At 47.8% G+C, this 17,729-nt stretch overlaps 1 protein-coding gene and 1 long non-coding RNA gene across 2 annotated transcripts in view; both read right to left on the minus strand.

Moving 5' to 3' along the window:
* PIGL (phosphatidylinositol glycan anchor biosynthesis class L) overlaps positions 1–17,729 on the minus strand; it is a 108,678-nt gene that overhangs the window by 45,562 nt on the left and 45,387 nt on the right. The window lies entirely within an intron of this gene.
* Positions 7,722–9,331, minus strand: LOC142491504 (uncharacterized). Its single transcript, XR_012800415.1, has 2 exons — positions 9,073–9,331; positions 7,722–7,989 (listed from the first exon to the last, which is right to left on the minus strand). It is a non-coding gene; the product is annotated as an uncharacterized LOC142491504 (long non-coding RNA).

Here is a 17,729-nt window from a genome sequence, read left to right on the forward strand (position 1 = left end):
TCTACCCTTAGCAGAGGTTGCTGTTTGGACCCAGTGGCCTGCTGCTTTTTCTCCCTTTGCAGAGGCCAGCTTAAACTCCCGCGCTGAAGCAACCCGGAGACCTGCTGTGTGCTATCTCCCTGGAGCCCGCAACCTGCTGCTTCTACCTTTAGCAGAGGTTGCTGTTTGGACCCCTTGGCCTGCTGCTCTTTTTCCCTTCGCAGAGGCCAGCTTGAACTCTTGCACTGAAGCACTGGTTTACCGGTGCTGCCTGGCAGTGTCCTCACCCCGGTCTGCCTTCCCTCTCCTAGACCGGCACCATGGGACGTGGACGCCACTTGCGCAAACCCCGTTCCCGACCTGCAGCGATTACGCTGAATCAGGAGGACCTGCTTGATTTCCTGTTGCCGACTCCCTGCTTGGACTACGACTACCACCAGAAAGACCACTTTGATTTGCCCTTTAATAAAATGGCCACCAAGCAGCATCCTGAGATAATCACTAGCAGTAATGTCAGCAGTGGCTGTTACTGATTTTCGGTGTCTGCCTTTGTCCACTCCAAGGTTTCCACAGATAGACAACATTTGTGAAGCGATAGTGCCAGTCCGCCTATCTAATAGGATACACATTTTTTCCCTCACTATCTATATATCTAGAAGGATAGATAGATAGAAAACAGAGACAAATCTGCAGCACTCACCAAGATGATGTTGTCAAAAAGGTATTTATTCACACCATGTGAAGTAACCGAACACAGCTGTTTGAGCCATTATATACAATTTTTTGCTTTTGGAGTACACCAAGCATGTGTGTGTGTGTGTGTGTGTGTGTGTGTGTGTGTGTGTGTGTGTGTGTGTGTGTGTGTGTGTGTGTGTGTGTGTGTGTGTGTGTGTGTGTGTGTGTATATATATATATATATATATATACACATATATATATATATTGTAGCAGGACGGCCTCGCGGCGGGGTCAGTAAGACGCTAGACACGGTGGGAAACGTTCAACTATAGTGGTTTATTAACCACAACCAAAATAAAGTATGGGTGCACTGTCCCTTTAAGAAACTACTTTCTTGAAAATTAAAGCCTGTTCCCTTTAGGGAAACTAACTCACTTCTTGAGCCCTTACTAACAAGACAGCCAGCTAATCTGGTCATGCCCAAAACATATGCAACACAAAGTATAACCAATAAGTGTAATAATAAAGTCTTATCTGTTGCAGCTCCAAACAGCAAACAGGAACACGGTTCCGGGGAGCAGGCTGTGTCCAGCCTCGCAGCAATGTTTATCTTTATCCTGGGTTGGGGTCCCAGCAGCAAAGCTCCTCGCAGGACTGGGGACCAGAGCAGCAGCAGCTGCTACGGCTTCCAAGCCGGGAGAGTTCTCTCCACCTTCCTGTGGAAAAACAAGCTCTCTGTGTGTGTGTCACTTCCTGCTTTTAAACCTGCAGTCTCTCAGGCCTCCTGCTTAATTAGGCTGCAGGTGTGCTTCCTTCTGTCTGAGGAGATTAACACTCTGTGAACTGGCTGCAGCGTCTCTCCATTCACTATTCCAGCCTACTGAGTCAGTGACTCTGTCACATATCCCTCTCCCCAGCGAAACATTGTCCTGTGGAGCGGCCCGTGCACCATTCCCGTGCACCAGCATTTTTGGCGAAAATGTCTGACGTCGGCCCTTCCCTCCCCCCTTTTTTTTTCTTGCCTTCCAATTTAGGCATTTTCTTTTTTGGGTAATTACCAGGCCATCTGGGCCTGAACACTCATCCTTCTCTACCTCTTTCTCTTGTGCCGTCCTGAGTCTAGGGTTGAAGCTTCGCCTTTGTTGTGTCCCCTTTTGCAAATGTCCCCAAGCCTCCTGCTGTCTATCAGCTATCTCTGCCTTCTTCCTCTTGGGCTCAGAGTCTCCCTTACCCTGTAGAAGAGCCAAGACCTCAGTTAGCTCATAGTATTCACTCACCAGTGCTTGTCCTGCTTCTCCCTCTGTTTTTTGACCTTCCTCAAAGGTTTTTTGAACTTCTTCGTCTGAATCAGAAGTCTTCCTGGCCCTTTTCTTAGAAGAACCCACACAGATTAAAGCTTCCCATGATACAGAGCTGTCAACCTTTTTCTTATCATCCGGGCTCTTTTCCAGCTTTTGTTCCTCACCATTTTCTTTAGCTTCCTCTTGATTTTCAACAGAACCAGCACTACCAGTAGAGGACATGGTAGCACTCTTTTTAGGGGTGACCATTTTTTTAAAAAGAGGCCCATGGTGTAATGCCTTCCTTCTTTCTTTCTCCATCAGAAGTGGCCCCTTCACCTTCTGTTTCAACAGTCTGTGCTGTGTCTCCCATTACATTTTCTGTAGGAGAGGTCTCTATAGACTCATCAGGAGAAGAGGGCGAACTGTCTCCTTCATCTACCTCTGCAGGATCACGAGACTCCAATGAGACAGGTACTTGTTCTGTCACATACTCTGCCTTTGTCTCTTCTTCCTTCTTTCCTTTATGCTTCTTGCCTGAAAGCTTCTTTAAACCAGATCCAGTGAAAAGCTTCCTTAGAGGGCTACCTTGAAGCTTAGCCTTCTCTTGTGAAGACAGTAACTCCGCTTCAGTGGTGATGGCTTCTGGATCTTTCTTCATCAGCGTATTTTTAGTGTTGGTTTTCACCTCATTTATCTTTATAACTTCAATTTGGGTGGGGGTCTTATCAACCCTAAGTGCACCCCATGATGCCACTCTATTACCGTCGGCAGACTCGTAGGCTTGGGCCTTTCTTTCTTGTCCCTTTAATTTACTCCGTTGGGAGTGTTGCAAGATAACCTGTGATGTCTTTCTCATCTTATTTTCCAACTGAGCAGTGTCCAACATAACCACATGCTCAGTCTTTAGGGCCTCGAGTATCTCGTCCAGGTCACGCTTTTGTTTCTCCGCCAACTTGCGGCCAGCACGCTCAGACTCCAGGTCCTTCCTCAGGTCATGAAGCTGTCCTTCTGCAAATCTTTTTTCACTCAGTGCCGCTGCCAGTTCATCCTCTTTGGCGTTGAGTCGCGACTCCACATCTCTTAGCAGGTTCAGCGCAAGGCTTAAATCTGTTTATTTTCCTCTATTTCTGACCTGCAATTACCTGTGCTCCTCCCAGACCTTGTCCAGCTCCAGCTGCAGTCGGTCCCTCTCATTAGCCGTGTCGTCCAGCAGCCTGTGGGTATCAGCCATCTCGATTTCATAGCGCAATGTCAGGCAAGCCACCTGACGGACGGTCACCTCCTCCCTCTCGGCGATTTGTATTTTGCGCTCCGCAATCTGCGTCTGCAGCTCTTCAATTTGATCCTGCAAATCCCCTCTCAGGGCCTTCACCTCTTCCCGGTGCTTGCTCTGGGCTTGCGTCAGCGCCGCCTTCATCTTTTGGAGCTCTGTAGTTTTTGTCGCCAGTATCACCGCTGCTTCTGTTTTCCAGGCTTCTTTCTCCTTGGCATACCGACTCATGGAGATGGAATTGCCTCTCTGCTTCTCCAGCTCTTGCTCCAGTCTCTGGACCTTTTCGCGCTCCCTCTCACACAGAATCACCTGGCTTTCAAGCTCCGCCCCCAGCGATGCTCTTGTGGCGTACAGCGTGGCCCTCAGCTCCTCATGCTGTTCTGTGGGGACATACTGGGTACTCAGCCGTTCCTGTAGCACTTGCTGCTTCTCCTTGGCCGCTTGCAGACTTGCATGTATCTCTTGCAGCTGGCTCTGCCATAGGTGCGCTGCTTGTGTTTGCTGCTGGAGCTGCTATACAGATAAGACTTTATCTCACAGCACTTGCTAGCTGCAAATTCACTCACTTCAGCAAAAGGCATTAGCTTTACACAGCAATCCTTACATACCCGACGGGGCAAAATTTGCACTCAGCGCTTGCTAGCTGTAACTTCCACGCTTCAGCAAAAATCATTTTTTTTTTCCGCTTGAGTTCAGTATCTCAACACATCTTCATCTACTGACCCCCAGAGGCGTAAAATCCCACTTCTGACACCACCTGTAGCAGGACGGCCTCGCAGCGGGGTCAGTAAGACGCTAGACACGGTGGGAAACGTTCAACTATAGTGGTTTATTAACCACAACCAAAATAAAGTATGGGTGCACTGTCCCTTTAAGAAACTACTTTCTTGAAAATTAAAGCCGGTTCCCTTTAGGGAAACTAACTCACTTCTTGAGCCCTTACTAACAAGACAGCCAGCTAATCTGGTCATGCCCAAAACATATGCAACACAAAGTATAACCAATAAGTGTAATAATAAAGTCTTATCTGTTGCAGCTCCAAACAGCAAACAGGAACACGGTTCCGGGGAGCAGGCTGTGTCCAGCCTCGCAGCAATGTTTATCTTTATCCTGGGTTGGGGTCCCAGCAGCAAAGCTCCTCGCAGGACTGGGGACCAGAGCAGCAGCAGCTGCTACGGCTTCCAAGCCGGGAGAGTTCTCTCCACCTTCCTGTGGAAAAACAAGCTCTCTGTGTGTGTGTCACTTCCTGCTTTTAAACCTGCAGTCTCTCAGGCCTCCTGCTTAATTAGGCTGCAGGTGTGCTTCCTTCTGTCTGAGGAGATTAACACTCTGTGAACTGGCTGCAGCGTCTCTCCATTCACTATTCCAGCCTACTGAGTCAGTGACTCTGTCACATATCCCTCTCCCCAGCGAAACATTGTCCTGTGGAGCGGCCCGTGCACCATTCCCGTGCACCAGCATTTTTGGCGAAAATGTCTGACGTCGGCCCTTCCCTCCCCCCTTTTTTTTTCTTGCCTTCCAATTTAGGCATTTTCTTTTTTGGGTAATTACCAGGCCATCTGGGCCTGAACACTCATCCTTCTCTACCTCTTTCTCTTGTGCTGTCCTGAGTCTAGGGTTGAAGCTCCGCCTTTGTTGTGTCCCCTTTTGCAAATGTCCCCAAGCCTCCTGCTGTCTATCAGCTATCTCTGCCTTCTTCCTCTTGGGCTCAGAGTCTCCCTTACCCTGTAGAAGAGCCAAGACCTGAGTTAGCTCATAGTATTCACTCACCAGTGCTTGTCCTGCTTCTCCCTCTGTTTTTTGACTTTCCTCAAAGGTTTTTTGTACTTCTTCGTCTGAATCAGAAGTCTTCCTGGCCCTTTTCTTAGAAGAACCCACACAGATTAAAGCTTCCCATGATACAGAGCTGTCAACCTTTTTCTTATCGTTCGGGCTCTTTTCCAGCTTTTGTTCCTCACCATTTTCTTTAGCTTCCTCTTGATTTTCAACAGAACCAACACTACCAGTAGAGGACATGGTAGCACTCTTTTTAGGGGTGACCATTTTTTTAAAAAGAGGCCCATGGTGTAATGCCTTCCTTCTTTCTTTCTCCATCAGAAGTGGCCCCTTCACCTTCTGTTTCAACAGTCTGTGCTGTGTCTCCCATTACATTTTCTGTAGGAGAGGTCTCTATAGACTCATCAGGAGAAGAGGGCGAACTGTCTCCTTCATCTACCTCTGCAGGATCACGAGACTCCAATGAGACAGGTACTTGTTCTGTCACATACTCTGCCTTTGTCTCTTCTTCCTTCTTTCCTTTATGCTTCTTGCCTGAAAGCTTCTTTAAACCAGATCCAGTGAAAAGCTTCCTTAGAGGGCTACCTTGAAGCTTAGCCTTCTCTTGTGAAGACAGTAACTCCGCTTCAGTGGTGATGGCTTCTGGACCTTTCTCCATCAGCGTATTTTTAGTGTTGGTTTTCACCTCATTTATCTTTATAACTTCAATTTGGGTGGGGGTCTTATCAACCCTAAGTGCACCCCATGATGCCGCTCTATTACCGTCGGCAGACTCGTAGGCTTGGGCCTTTCTTTCTTGTCCCTTTAATTTACTCCGTTGGGAGTGTTGCTAGATAACCTGTGATGTCTTTCTCATCTTATTTTCCAACTGAGCGGTGTCCAACATAACCACATGCTCAGTCTTTAGGGCCTCGAGTATCTCGTCCAGGTCACGCTTTTGTTTCTCCGCCAACTTGCGGCCAGCACGCTCAGACTCCAGGTCCTTCCTCAGGTCATGAAGCTGTCCTTCTGCAAATCTTTTTTCACTCAGTGCCGCTGCCAGTTCATCCTCTTTGGCGTTGAGTCGCGACTCCACATCTCTTAGCAGGTTCAGCGCAAGGCTTAAATCTGTTTATTTTCCTCTATTTCTGACCTGCAATTGCCTGTGCTCCTCCCAGACCTTGTCCAGCTCCAGCTGCAGTCGGTCCCTCTCATTAGCCGTGTCGTCCAGCAGCCTGTGGGTATCAGCCATCTCGATTTCATAGCGCAATGTCAGGCAAGCCACCTGACGGACGGTCACCTCCTCCCTCTCGGCGATTTGTATTTTGCGCTCCGCAATCTGCGTCTGCAGCTCTTCAATTTGATCCTGCAAATCCCCTCTCAGGGCCTTCACCTCTTCCCGGTGCTTGCTCTGGGCTTGCGTCAGCGCCGCCTTCATCTTTTGGAGCTCTGTAGTTTTTGTCGCCAGTATCACCGCTGCTTCTGTTTTCCAGGCTTCTTTCTCCTTGGCATACCGACTCATGGAGATGGAATTGCCTCTCTGCTTCTCCAGCTCTTGCTCCAGTCTCTGGACCTTTTCGCGCTCCCTCTCACACAGAATCACCTGGCTTTCAAGCTCCGCCCCCAGCGATGCTCTTGTGGCGTACAGCGTGGCCCTCAGCTCCTCATGCTGTTCTGTGGGGACATACTGGGTACTCAGCCGTTCCTGTAGCACTTGCTGCTTCTCCTTGGCCGCTTGCAGACTTGCATGTATCTCTTGCAGCTGGCTCTGCCATAGGTGCGCTGCTTGTGTTTGCTGCTGGAGCTGCTATACAAATAAGACTTTATCTCACAGCACTTGCTAGCTGCAAATTCACTCACTTCAGCAAAAGGCATTAGCTTTACACAGCAATCCTTACATACCCGACGGGGCAAAATTTGCACTCAGCGCTTGCTAGCTGTAACTTCCACGCTTCAGCAAAAATCATTTTTTTTTTCCGCTTGAGTTCAGTATCTCAACACATCTTCATCTACTGACCCCCAGAGGCGTAAAATCCCACTTCTGACACCACCTGTAGCAGGACGGCCTCGCAGCGGGGTCAGTAAGACGCTAGACACGGTGGGAAACGTTCAACTATAGTGGTTTATTAACCACAACCAAAATAAAGTATGGGTGCACTGTCCCTTTAAGAAACTACTTTCTTGAAAATTAAAGCCGGTTCCCTTTAGGGAAACTAACTCACTTCTTGAGCCCTTACTAACAAGACAGCCAGCTAATCTGGTCATGCCCAAAACATATGCAACACAAAGTATAACCAATAAGTGTAATAATAAAGTCTTATCTGTTGCAGCTCCAAACAGCAAACAGGAACACGGTTCCGGGGAGCAGGCTGTGTCCAGCCTCGCAGCAATGTTTATCTTTATCCTGGGTTGGGGTCCCAGCAGCAAAGCTCCTCGCAGGACTGGGGACCAGAGCAGCAGCAGCTGCTACGGCTTCCAAGCCGGGAGAGTTCTCTCCACCTTCCTGTGGAAAAACAAGCTCTCTGTGTGTGTGTCACTTCCTGCTTTTAAACCTGCAGTCTCTCAGGCCTCCTGCTTAATTAGGCTGCAGGTGTGCTTCCTTCTGTCTGAGGAGATTAACACTCTGTGAACTGGCTGCAGCGTCTCTCCATTCACTATTCCAGCCTACTGAGTCAGTGACTCTGTCACAATATATATATATATATATATATATATATAAATTATAATTATAAAGGAATAGGCACACGTAAATATGCAAAAAGAATGTATTTTATTTTGATAAAGGCTCCAGAGGGTAGGCGAAACGTGTTTGTGTGTGTAATCAGCACATCTACCTGCTCTTACAGGGCCAGTCCCTCCCAGGGCAAAAGTGAACAACAGCAATGACAGTGGCGTGTCTAACAAGTTATATTAAACTGAATGGCAGACAAGTATAGTTCTTTGTTTGTCCAATGACGATTTCATAATCACTTTACAAACAGACAAATGTAGGTAAGTCTCATAAGCTTGAATTCAGTAGACCTGCGGAAAAGGAAAACATTCATTTTTCACAAGGTACAAATAAGTAACAAAAGTTGTTTTTTCCGTTTTACTTACATCCTTTTAAGGAAGCCTGTTATATTAATCATTAATTGTTGTTGTGTAAAACAAACATTTTTGACTTACTATGTGGGATTGCCCATATAAAAAGCAGTCGTCCCGTCTAGGATGAAAATGAAGTGGCATGTTTAAAGCAGCAGAACATGTGTGGGTTTTTAATAGGTGGGAAGCAGGGGGTCTCTGTAGTGGAACCACGTTAATTTTAGCTCCGGAGACCCCCTTCTTCCCGAGATACTAACCGCTACAGGGGGTACTGGTAGGAGCTCCGCAGGTTTAAAGCTCCCGGTCACGCTGACCAATAGGAAGCCACAAGAAATGAAGTCAGGGCTTCCTATGGGCACGCGGAAGCTTTAAATCCGCCATTTCGATAGTCCTACACAGCTCAAGCGGAACACCCTACGGAGGTAAATATCTCTGGAATCCACGGGGTCCCCAAAGCTGAAATGAATATGGTTCAGCTCCAGAGACCCCCTGCTTCAAACCTATAACGCTAAAATTGCTGCTTTAATGTTTTATTGCAGTTGGTTGCCATATACATTTTTTTTTAAACAGACAAGCATAAGTATTTTTGAACCGTTTGTTACATCGTTAACATCTCCATAGTAAACAAATACCGTCGATGGTTTTAACAATCTGAATCTATTATCTTTTGGCGTTAGGACGGTCTGCAGCACTCAAAGTCACAGATTGTTCTTTTTACTCTATTCTTTATTTGCAAAGTAATTATGTTTATCTGTTTGACTAATGACGCCACCATAAGTAGCAGACATGTTTGAATCCAGTGTTCCCAGAGAAATACAAAACCCAGTGCCACTGACAGAGTGGGGAGGGGGTAGGGCTGTTATCCGCAGGCTTCGGTGTATAACCAAAGGAGGTGGCAGTACATTGCAAAATAAGGTGTTACATTACCCATCATCACTGATTTTCTAAAGATCAAGTTCAGGAAACAGAAAAAGGAACAGTATGTTATGGGGACCTTTGTGTGCAATACTCATCAATACACACCTCAAATATTTGTCTCTTCCGTCAATGGCTGGAAATGTGTAGAGACTAAATAAACCTCTGGCCGCCTAAGTTCATTCACCTGGGGCAAAGGTGAGACATGTTGACAGATCAGCTCGGGCTATTTGCAGTGCTGCTTCCCAGTTGTATCTGTCTATAGCAGGAAAGGCCAACTCCAGTTCTCAAGAGCTACCAACAGGTCAGGTTTTAAGGATATCCCTGCTTCAGCACAGGTGGCTCAATAAGTGGCTCAGTCATTGAGCCACTGATTAAGCCATCTCTGCAGAAGCAAGGATATCCTTCAAACCTGACCTGGGGCCGACAGAGAAACTCCGGGGACCTCCTGGTTCAGACGAGGAAAGCACTTTATTTTTTTAGTCGAGCAGCGTGGATTTCTGCTTTTAAAGACATAAACCATAAATCTATAACTTATGAAACATTTCACTTTTCCCTAATCGTTCACTTCTATCTCCCCTGCAGATTCTCTATCCAATATAGATATGCCAAACTGCATTTGTAATTTCCTAATTCCAAGAGCTACTAATTTGTAATCTTGTTATCCTGGCTGTTGCCATATTTGGACAGTACAGGTTGGTGAGCTCAGAATAAGATGTAAGGCCGAGTCCCCAGTCAGTACTGTGGCACGCGCGCCAGGCGGGGGGGGGGGGCGGCGCGTGCACAGCGCTACACCGCGATCTGAGGGGAGAGAGAACGTTTGCAATGGGAGGGGGCGTGGCGGTAGGTTTGCGGGGGCGTGGCCATGACGTCCCGCGGCTGGTTCGCCCTCACTGGTTGAACCGCCGGCGGGGGCGTTGCCACGCCTCCATCGCAAATGCCAATCTCAAATTCCCCTGCCTGCCTGAAAACCTGTCGTGCACCGCTGGGGAAAGGTGTGCGACAAGGTAGGAACTGGGACCGGAGGAACTGGGGGGGCGGGGCTTGATCGCACAGCGCACGCCTCGGTAGTTAGTGGACCGCAGCCTAAGTGCACACACAGGATCCACGAGTTCATAGAATGCCTCTGCAGTCTGCCAGGGCCCTTCCCATCCCTCCCCAATGTGGTAGGATTAGAATGCCTTCGAAATAACATCTTAAACCAGGACCAACTGCAGTCCTCAAGGGCCACCAACATGTCAAGTCCCTTCTTCTGCACAGGTGGCTCAAGCAAAGATATCCTTAAAACCTGACCTGGCGAAGACGGAGTCACTGATTGAGGCACCTTTCCTTAAAACCTGACCTGTTGGTGGCCATTGAGAACTGGCGTTGGCCACCCTTGGTCTAAATGTTCAGGAAGTAACAATGGGACTGAACCAACGTGTGAACATATGTGAGTATCGTCGTCCAATGAGGTTAATTCCACTATGACTGAGTAATACTGGTCACGCTGAAAGTAAAATCCTGCAAAAAGCATGGCCATACCAAAGTGATAAGGACATATTTACCCCCTGTAAGGCTGCGATTATAGTGCTGGCGACGAGACGTTGCTCGAAAACAAATGCATTGTCGCCGTCGCAAGCGCTTATAGTAAGCACGATGGCGCGAATTTTTGAAGCCGGTCAAATTTGATTTTTCAGAGGCTGTTGCCACATGTGACAGCCTCTAAACCAATCAAAGACCTGGTCGCCCGCGACGTCGCCGGAAAGTGAATTACAACTTTTGCTAGCGGCGATGGGTGACATCACCGGTCGCGTCGCCGGTACTATAAGCTTGGCCTAAGATGGATGCAACACATTGCTGATTGTCTGATCCTTCAGCGAGAGATCTGACAGCTGAGGTATTATGTAACTCAGCGGTGCGCAATCTGTGGGGCGCGACCCCCAGGGGGGGCGCGAGACTGCCGACGGGGGGCGCGGGGTTTACAGAGGCCCCGCGCGCTTCCCGAAGGCACTTAAATTAAGTGCCGGGGGAGCTGCAGGGCCTCTGTAAACCATACTTACCCGTGGCTCCGGCGGCTTCCTCCCAGCGTCGCCATGGCAACGCGGCGTCACAATGACGCTGCGAGGTCATGTGACTTCACGTTGCTATGGCAACGTGATGTCATTACGCCGGTGCGAGGGTAAGTTGGGGTTGGGGGGGCGCGGGAGTGAGGGGACAGCCGGCAGGGGGGCGCAGGGAAAAAAGTTTGCGCCCCCCTGATGTAACTCCTTTAACATTAAACAGGTGTATGATGGGAATCCTGCCAGAGCAGTTTCTTTGACCACAAAAGCCTTCCAGTGCTGCACAGGATGTTTGGGCCTCGTTAAAAGGGCAGGGCAGGAAGTTAATTCCATCAGCACTGAAAAGGTTAAATACAATGAACAAATAAGCTACTAAGCCCTGGTCTGTCATCAGCCTGTCATGCCAAACGCTTCCTCACCTTACTAAGCTGGTGCATTCTGAGTATTTCCTTAGAGATTAGGACTCATGTGGAGAGAAGCAGAGGAGGGAGTAGAGAAGCAGAGGAGGAAGAGAAAGAGAGAAGCAGGGGAGAAAAAGAGAGAAGCAGAGGAGGGAGAAAAAGAGAGAAGCAGAGGAGGGAGAAAAAGAGAGAAGCAGACGAGGGAGAAAAAGAGAGAAGCAGACGAGGGAGAAAAAGAGAGAAGCAGAGGAGGGTTGAGAGAAGCAGAGGAGGGAGGAGAGAAGCAAAGGAGGGAGGAGAGAAGCAGAGGGCGGAGGAGAGGAGGTCATGTGAAACGAGTGCCACTGTAAACAGAGGTATTTTAAAGCCACGTACGTGAGTGTGTGACGAAATATTACTGCGGTGAACACCACAACATTTCATATTATGAGGTGCTGCATAGCATCTGTGGGTCAGCATCAATCAAAAGAAAACAACACTTACTCTAAAAGGCCCGTAATATAGTGGGGGGGGGGGGGGTGCGCATGGCAGTTATAGTTGGCTGTGGTTAGCCAGCCATTGTATGCAAGGGCCGCGAGCGCGCACGGCAGTGAGCGTGGAGCCGGGCGATAGCGGGAAAGACTCAAAAAGTAAGTATTCGCGCCGCTGTAATGTATGTGTATGTACAATGTTAATAAATAATTTATTCTTATTTTACGTGTCTCTTTAAAAATATATATATATAATAAATTAATAACACAATCTACATATACATATAAATATATATATATACACACACACTGCAAACCTGTCGCTCCCGGCAGCATGCACTGTACACACAAAAAGTGTGCGCCACGTGCACGCACCTACTATAGAACAAGCCTAAAAGTGCAATCTCAACAAAGGTTTATAAGGAAGACACATGACAGCAAGGAACTAAAGTATTAAGCAACATATTTCATTTGTTTATCTTCCTACAAGTAATCTGTGGCGCCTGATAATAATATGCCATGAGAACCCAGCCCAAAAAAACAAAAGGCTGAAAATATTTAGGGATCAGTACAAGACACTTTTAGATGACATTCAGTGTATGAAGACCATTTACGGTGGCTGCAACTTCTCATTTGTCAATAGGAAACCCCGTTCCCAGATTCCACCGTGATAGTGCGGAGGGGGAGGCTGGATCCAACCTGGACGACTAATAGAGGCGTGACGGTTTTAGATAGGGCACATTATCATTTCTTATCTTTTAACCCTTTGAGTGACCCAAGACATACGCTGCACATCAAAAGGAACAGCACTCTCGGGTCCCTATGAGGTGCCGAATACGCTACGCCATGCATTAAATGTGTTTTCTAGGAAGGGGTCGCGTTTACCACTGACATGATCGGAACGTACGAGGAGTATCTTCCCCTTGTTTCCCCCTGGGGGAAGGGGGGGGGAAAGAAGGGGGGGAAGGGGGGGGGGAAAGAAGGGGGGGGAAGAAGGGGGGGGGGAAAGAAGGGGGGGGAAAGGGGGGGGAAGGGAAAGGGGGGGAAGGAAGGGGGGGGGGAAGGGGGGGGGGAAGGAGGGGGGGGGGAAGGAGGGGGGGGGAAGGGGGGGAAAGAAGGGGGGGAAGGGGGGGAAAGAAGGGTAGGAGGAAGGGGGGGGGGGAGGAAAGAAGGGGGGAAAAGAAGGGGGGGGAAAGAAGGGGGGGGGAGAAGGGGGGGGAAAGAAGGGTGGGGAAAGAAGGGGGGGGAAAGAGGGGGGGGAAAGGGGGGGGAAGAAAGGGAGGGGGAAGGAGGGGGGGGGAAGGGGGGGGGGGAAGGGGGGGGAAGGGGGGGAGAGGGAAGGGGGGGAAGGGGGGGGAAGGGGGGGGAAGGGGGGGATCCGCCTGCGACCATGTGATTGCTGCACCAAGAAATCACGATGCTGAGTGATGGAAAACGGGTCGCACTCCGGTGGCATCGGTCTTAGGCACTGAAAGGGTTAAACCGGCACCCCTAGCTGCTTTTTTATTTTTATTTTTTAACCTATATATTTATTTATTTTTTACAGGATTCTGGAACTAGACAGCGCTGTTTTTAACCCCTGGGGACACACTGGTTCCTGAGAGACTTAGCAGTGAAGTTTCCACACCCTGTAGGGGGAAACTGCATTCACAATAAACAAAATAGCCACCAAAATGTGCGGGTCGCACGTGCGATAGGAAGCCCGCATATCATTGTGTTTGTGGCTTCCTATTGGACGGCCGTTTCATTCCCCTCAGGAAGCACCGGGAAATATCTACAGAGCCAATGGGGTCCCTGGAGCTAAAACAATAACGTGGCTTCACACGGAGGCACCCTTCAGTTAAAAAAAAAAAAAAAAAACCCCAAAAGATATATTAAAACATGACAGGATTGCTGCATTAACAATTTTATGAGTATAAATTACCTTTCTGGATTTTTTTTTAAATCGGACTTCCACCAATACCTCTCACCCTGCACATTGTGGGTCCTATGCGGACTTTAACCATTTAACCCATGCATTGCCTGGTGTGCCCTTTGCCTATACTTCAAAGTTTCGATGTATTAAGATCACTTTTGCCCGGTATGTGGCGTAGAAAGGGCCCCTTCTTTTCCCCTCCGTGTGCAGACCTAGCAGGCTGGAGGTGTCAAGCAGCGATTACGCAACTGGTTTGCCATAGCAACAGCGAGGATGATCTGCAAAAACCTCTGCTACCGCCGCCTCCTCCTCCTCCTCTCCTCCTCTGCAGAGGAACACGTCTGACTGCCGGAGGGGATTTGGCAGGCGTGTGTTCAACTTTGGCCTACTACAGTCCCTCCTGTTTAGATTGGCAGCGCTATTGCATGTTTACTGTGCTCCCATGGCCTTTGGTGTTGGAAGGCGAAGGGTGGATTTGGACTACCTACATTTATATCCCCCCTTTTTTTTCCTCCTCCACCTGATGACCCGTTTTGCCGGCAAGGCCTTAACCCCATCAGTGCTGCGACAAGTGTTGCACCTGTGAAATAACAGCCTACTGTGTTATGTCATTTAGTTACAAGCACAAATGCCTCTTTAGAAGATAAGACGAACTATTTCCCCTTATTTCTGAAATCCCAGGTCTAATAATGACTGGCTATTTGCAAAAGTGATGGGTGTTTTCACCAGGTGCCAAACAATGTCCTTTGGGCAGCAAAGGGGTAAATATGGCTGGGTATCTGGGTATCTGGAACTGGATGTTGCTAGAATATAAATAACAGGGCTGTTCAACTCCAGTCCTCAAGCCTCACAACAGGTCAGGTTTTCAGGATATCCCAGCTTCAGCACAGGTGGCTCAATCAGAGGCTCAGTGTGGGACTGAGCCTCTGATTGAGCCACCTGTGCTGAAGCAGGGATATCCTGAAAACCTGACCTGAGGGGGAGGGGCTTGAGGACTGGAGTAGAGCCCCCCTGATATAGAGGGAGAGATCTGAAATGCTTGGAAACAAAGGTGAGAGGAGGGCTGCAGATCCATAGCCACTTCTGGGTAATCACAAAACCTCGGTTTGAAGCAATTCTTTAGGCTGAGCGGCAATCTTAATCTCTAAAAGGAAGTGTGGAACACCTCCCCCCCCCCCCCCCCGGGTGTGGGCGTGTCATGTGATCGTTCACATGACCAGAAGCCTGCCATCGGATCCCTGGCACTGTAAGGATGCACTTATAGTGCCTTGCGATGGCGACGCAGCTCGAAAACAAATACATTGACTCCGTCGCCTGCGCTTATAGTAAGCGAGAGGGCGCGACGGAGCAACGTCGTGGCAAAGAAATTGGTAGCCAGGTCTATTTTATTTTTTAGAGACCGTCGCCACATGTGACTGTCTCTAAACCAATCAGAGATCGCGGCCCGCCCCCTTTGGTGACGTAATTGGCGACCGTCGCTAAAAACCAAATTACAACTATCGCGGGTGGCGAAGGGTGACGTCATCGGTCGCGTCGCCAGCACTATAAGCGCGGCTTAAAGGTTATAGCAGCAAACTCATGTAATGTTAGTATCTTGCCTGCTGAGCATGTTATGCTCCTCTCTTTTTTAAATCAAGATTTTTAACCACAAAAAAAAAAAGATCTTCTTAATCTCTGGCGTCCTGCACTGGGCTCCAGGGAGAGCTCCATTTTGACCTACCGGACGCTAATTATTTCAAAACCATACATCTCCTGAAGCGGAATTGAAAACAAAAAACCAGCATTGGAAAGGCAAAAAAATAAAAAGTCTCCAAAAGGAAGAAATGTGGGAACAAAAAAAACCCCAATAAATTGCCGATCGGCATGGACTGTGACCTTAACTCTTTGAGTGCACCCTGGCCCTGTGGCCCACCTGGCACTTGCAATTACGTGACTGCTCCGTCACCGACGATGGAACAGAAGTGCTCATCCCCATTCCTTCTTCATCAGTGCAGATAGTGTCCTTCACTCACACGCGCAGACACGATCTCCCATAAGAAAATGTAAAAAAAATTGTGTGGGGGCGGGGGGTGGCGTATCTACATTATGAGACACACACACACGAGAACGTTTGTGAACCCCTTAGGATTTTCACATATTTCAAACCGAAAATGTTATTAGATCTTAATCTAAGCCCTAATAATAGATAACGATAACCTGATCAAATAAATGGGACAAAAACATGATACTTTTTCAAGATTCATTTATCCACAAATGATTCAACATTCAATATCCACGTGTAAAAAAAGTATGTGAATCTTTAGAATCAGTACCTGGTGGCGCCCGCTTGAGCAGTAATGACTTCAGCTAAGCATTTCCTGTAACTACTTGTCAGTCGATCACATCAGTTTTGAGGAATTTTGGCCCATTCCTCCTTACAGAACTGCTTCAACTCAGTGACATTTGAGGGCTTCCTTGCATGGACAGCTCTCTTCAGGTCCTGCCACAACATTTCAATGGGGTTTAGGTCCGGACTTTGACTAGGCCATTCTAAAATGCAGAATATCTTCTTCTGCAGCCATTCTTTTATAGATCTGCTTGTATGCTTAGGATCATTGTCTGGCTGCATGACCCACTTTTGCTACAGCTCATTACCGGTTGGCCTTCATTCTCCTCTAGAATCTTCTGATATAATGCAGAATTCATTGTTGTGTTAATGACAAGCCGTCCAGGTCCTGAGGCAGTAAACCAGCCCCAAACCATCATACTCCCACCGCCATGCTTGACGGTTGTGATGAGGTTCTCTTGTCCGAACGCAGTGTTTGGTTTTCACCTAACATAACGTTTCTCATTGAAGTAAAAAAGTTCTACCTTTTGATTAGTCTGTCCAGATAAAACATTGTTCCAGAAGTCTTGTGGATCATCCAAGTGCTCCTTGGGAGCTTCAGACGGGCAGCAATGGTCTTTTTAGAGAGCAGTGATTTCCCCCTGGCTATCCATCCATGAACACCATTCTTGTTCAGTCTTTTTCTGATTGTTGAGTCATGAACACTCACATTAGCCATGGCGAGAGTGGTCTTGGATGTGATCATTGGATGTTACTCTGGGGTTCTTAGTGACTTCCTGGATGATTTGACGTTTTTTTCTTGGAGAAGTTTTGGTAGGATCACTGCTCCTGAGATAGTGTGACTGTGGTCTTGAACTTTCTCCATTTGTAGACTGTCTGACGGTGGATTGGTGGAGTCCCAAAGCCTTAGAAATGTTTTTTTAACCCTTTCAAAACTGATGAGCATCAATAACTACTTTTCTGGAGCCCCGAGATTTCTTTTGATCGTGGCATGACGTGTTTCCACACCTGTATGGTGAAGACCAAAATCATAAAGTTTCTGATCTTTATATAGGATGGGGCCTCCAAAACTCACCCCTGACGATCTACCTAATTATTTGAACAGCTGATTCTAATTTAATTTAGCTGATCAAATCTGTGTTTCACTTACCTTTACACATACCCTTTACTCATACATTATTTAGTTTCACAAGACATGGAATTGGTTAATATTAACCCTGTTGGATATTTAAGAATAGACTGGTTTTGATTTGAGAAACTTATCATGGAAAAACTATGGAATTGCCATAATTATCATTGGGGATCACAAACTTTTTCTCGCCACTGTATATATGTAGCGGGTCTTCGGAGCTGAACGAGATACTTGGCCAGGTATTTGCTGCCAGTTACGTCCTTGCTTAAATGTCTGTGACCCCACGAGCCTATAGAAAGCTGCGATGTATGATGTTGTCACTTCCTATTGGCCCACGTAACACGGGAGATTTATTTTGCATTTTGTTTCCCGCGGAGGGGATGCTTCCGGCAGCAACTTCCCCGGTAAGTATCTTGGAAACCAGAAGATCCCGGAGCTGAAAGTAACATGGTTCAGCTCTTAAGACCCCGTATTTCCGA

The sequence above is a fragment of the Ascaphus truei genome, chromosome 3, assembly GCF_040206685.1.
Source record: "Ascaphus truei isolate aAscTru1 chromosome 3, aAscTru1.hap1, whole genome shotgun sequence".
Classification (NCBI taxonomy): Eukaryota; Metazoa; Chordata; class Amphibia; order Anura; family Ascaphidae; genus Ascaphus; species Ascaphus truei.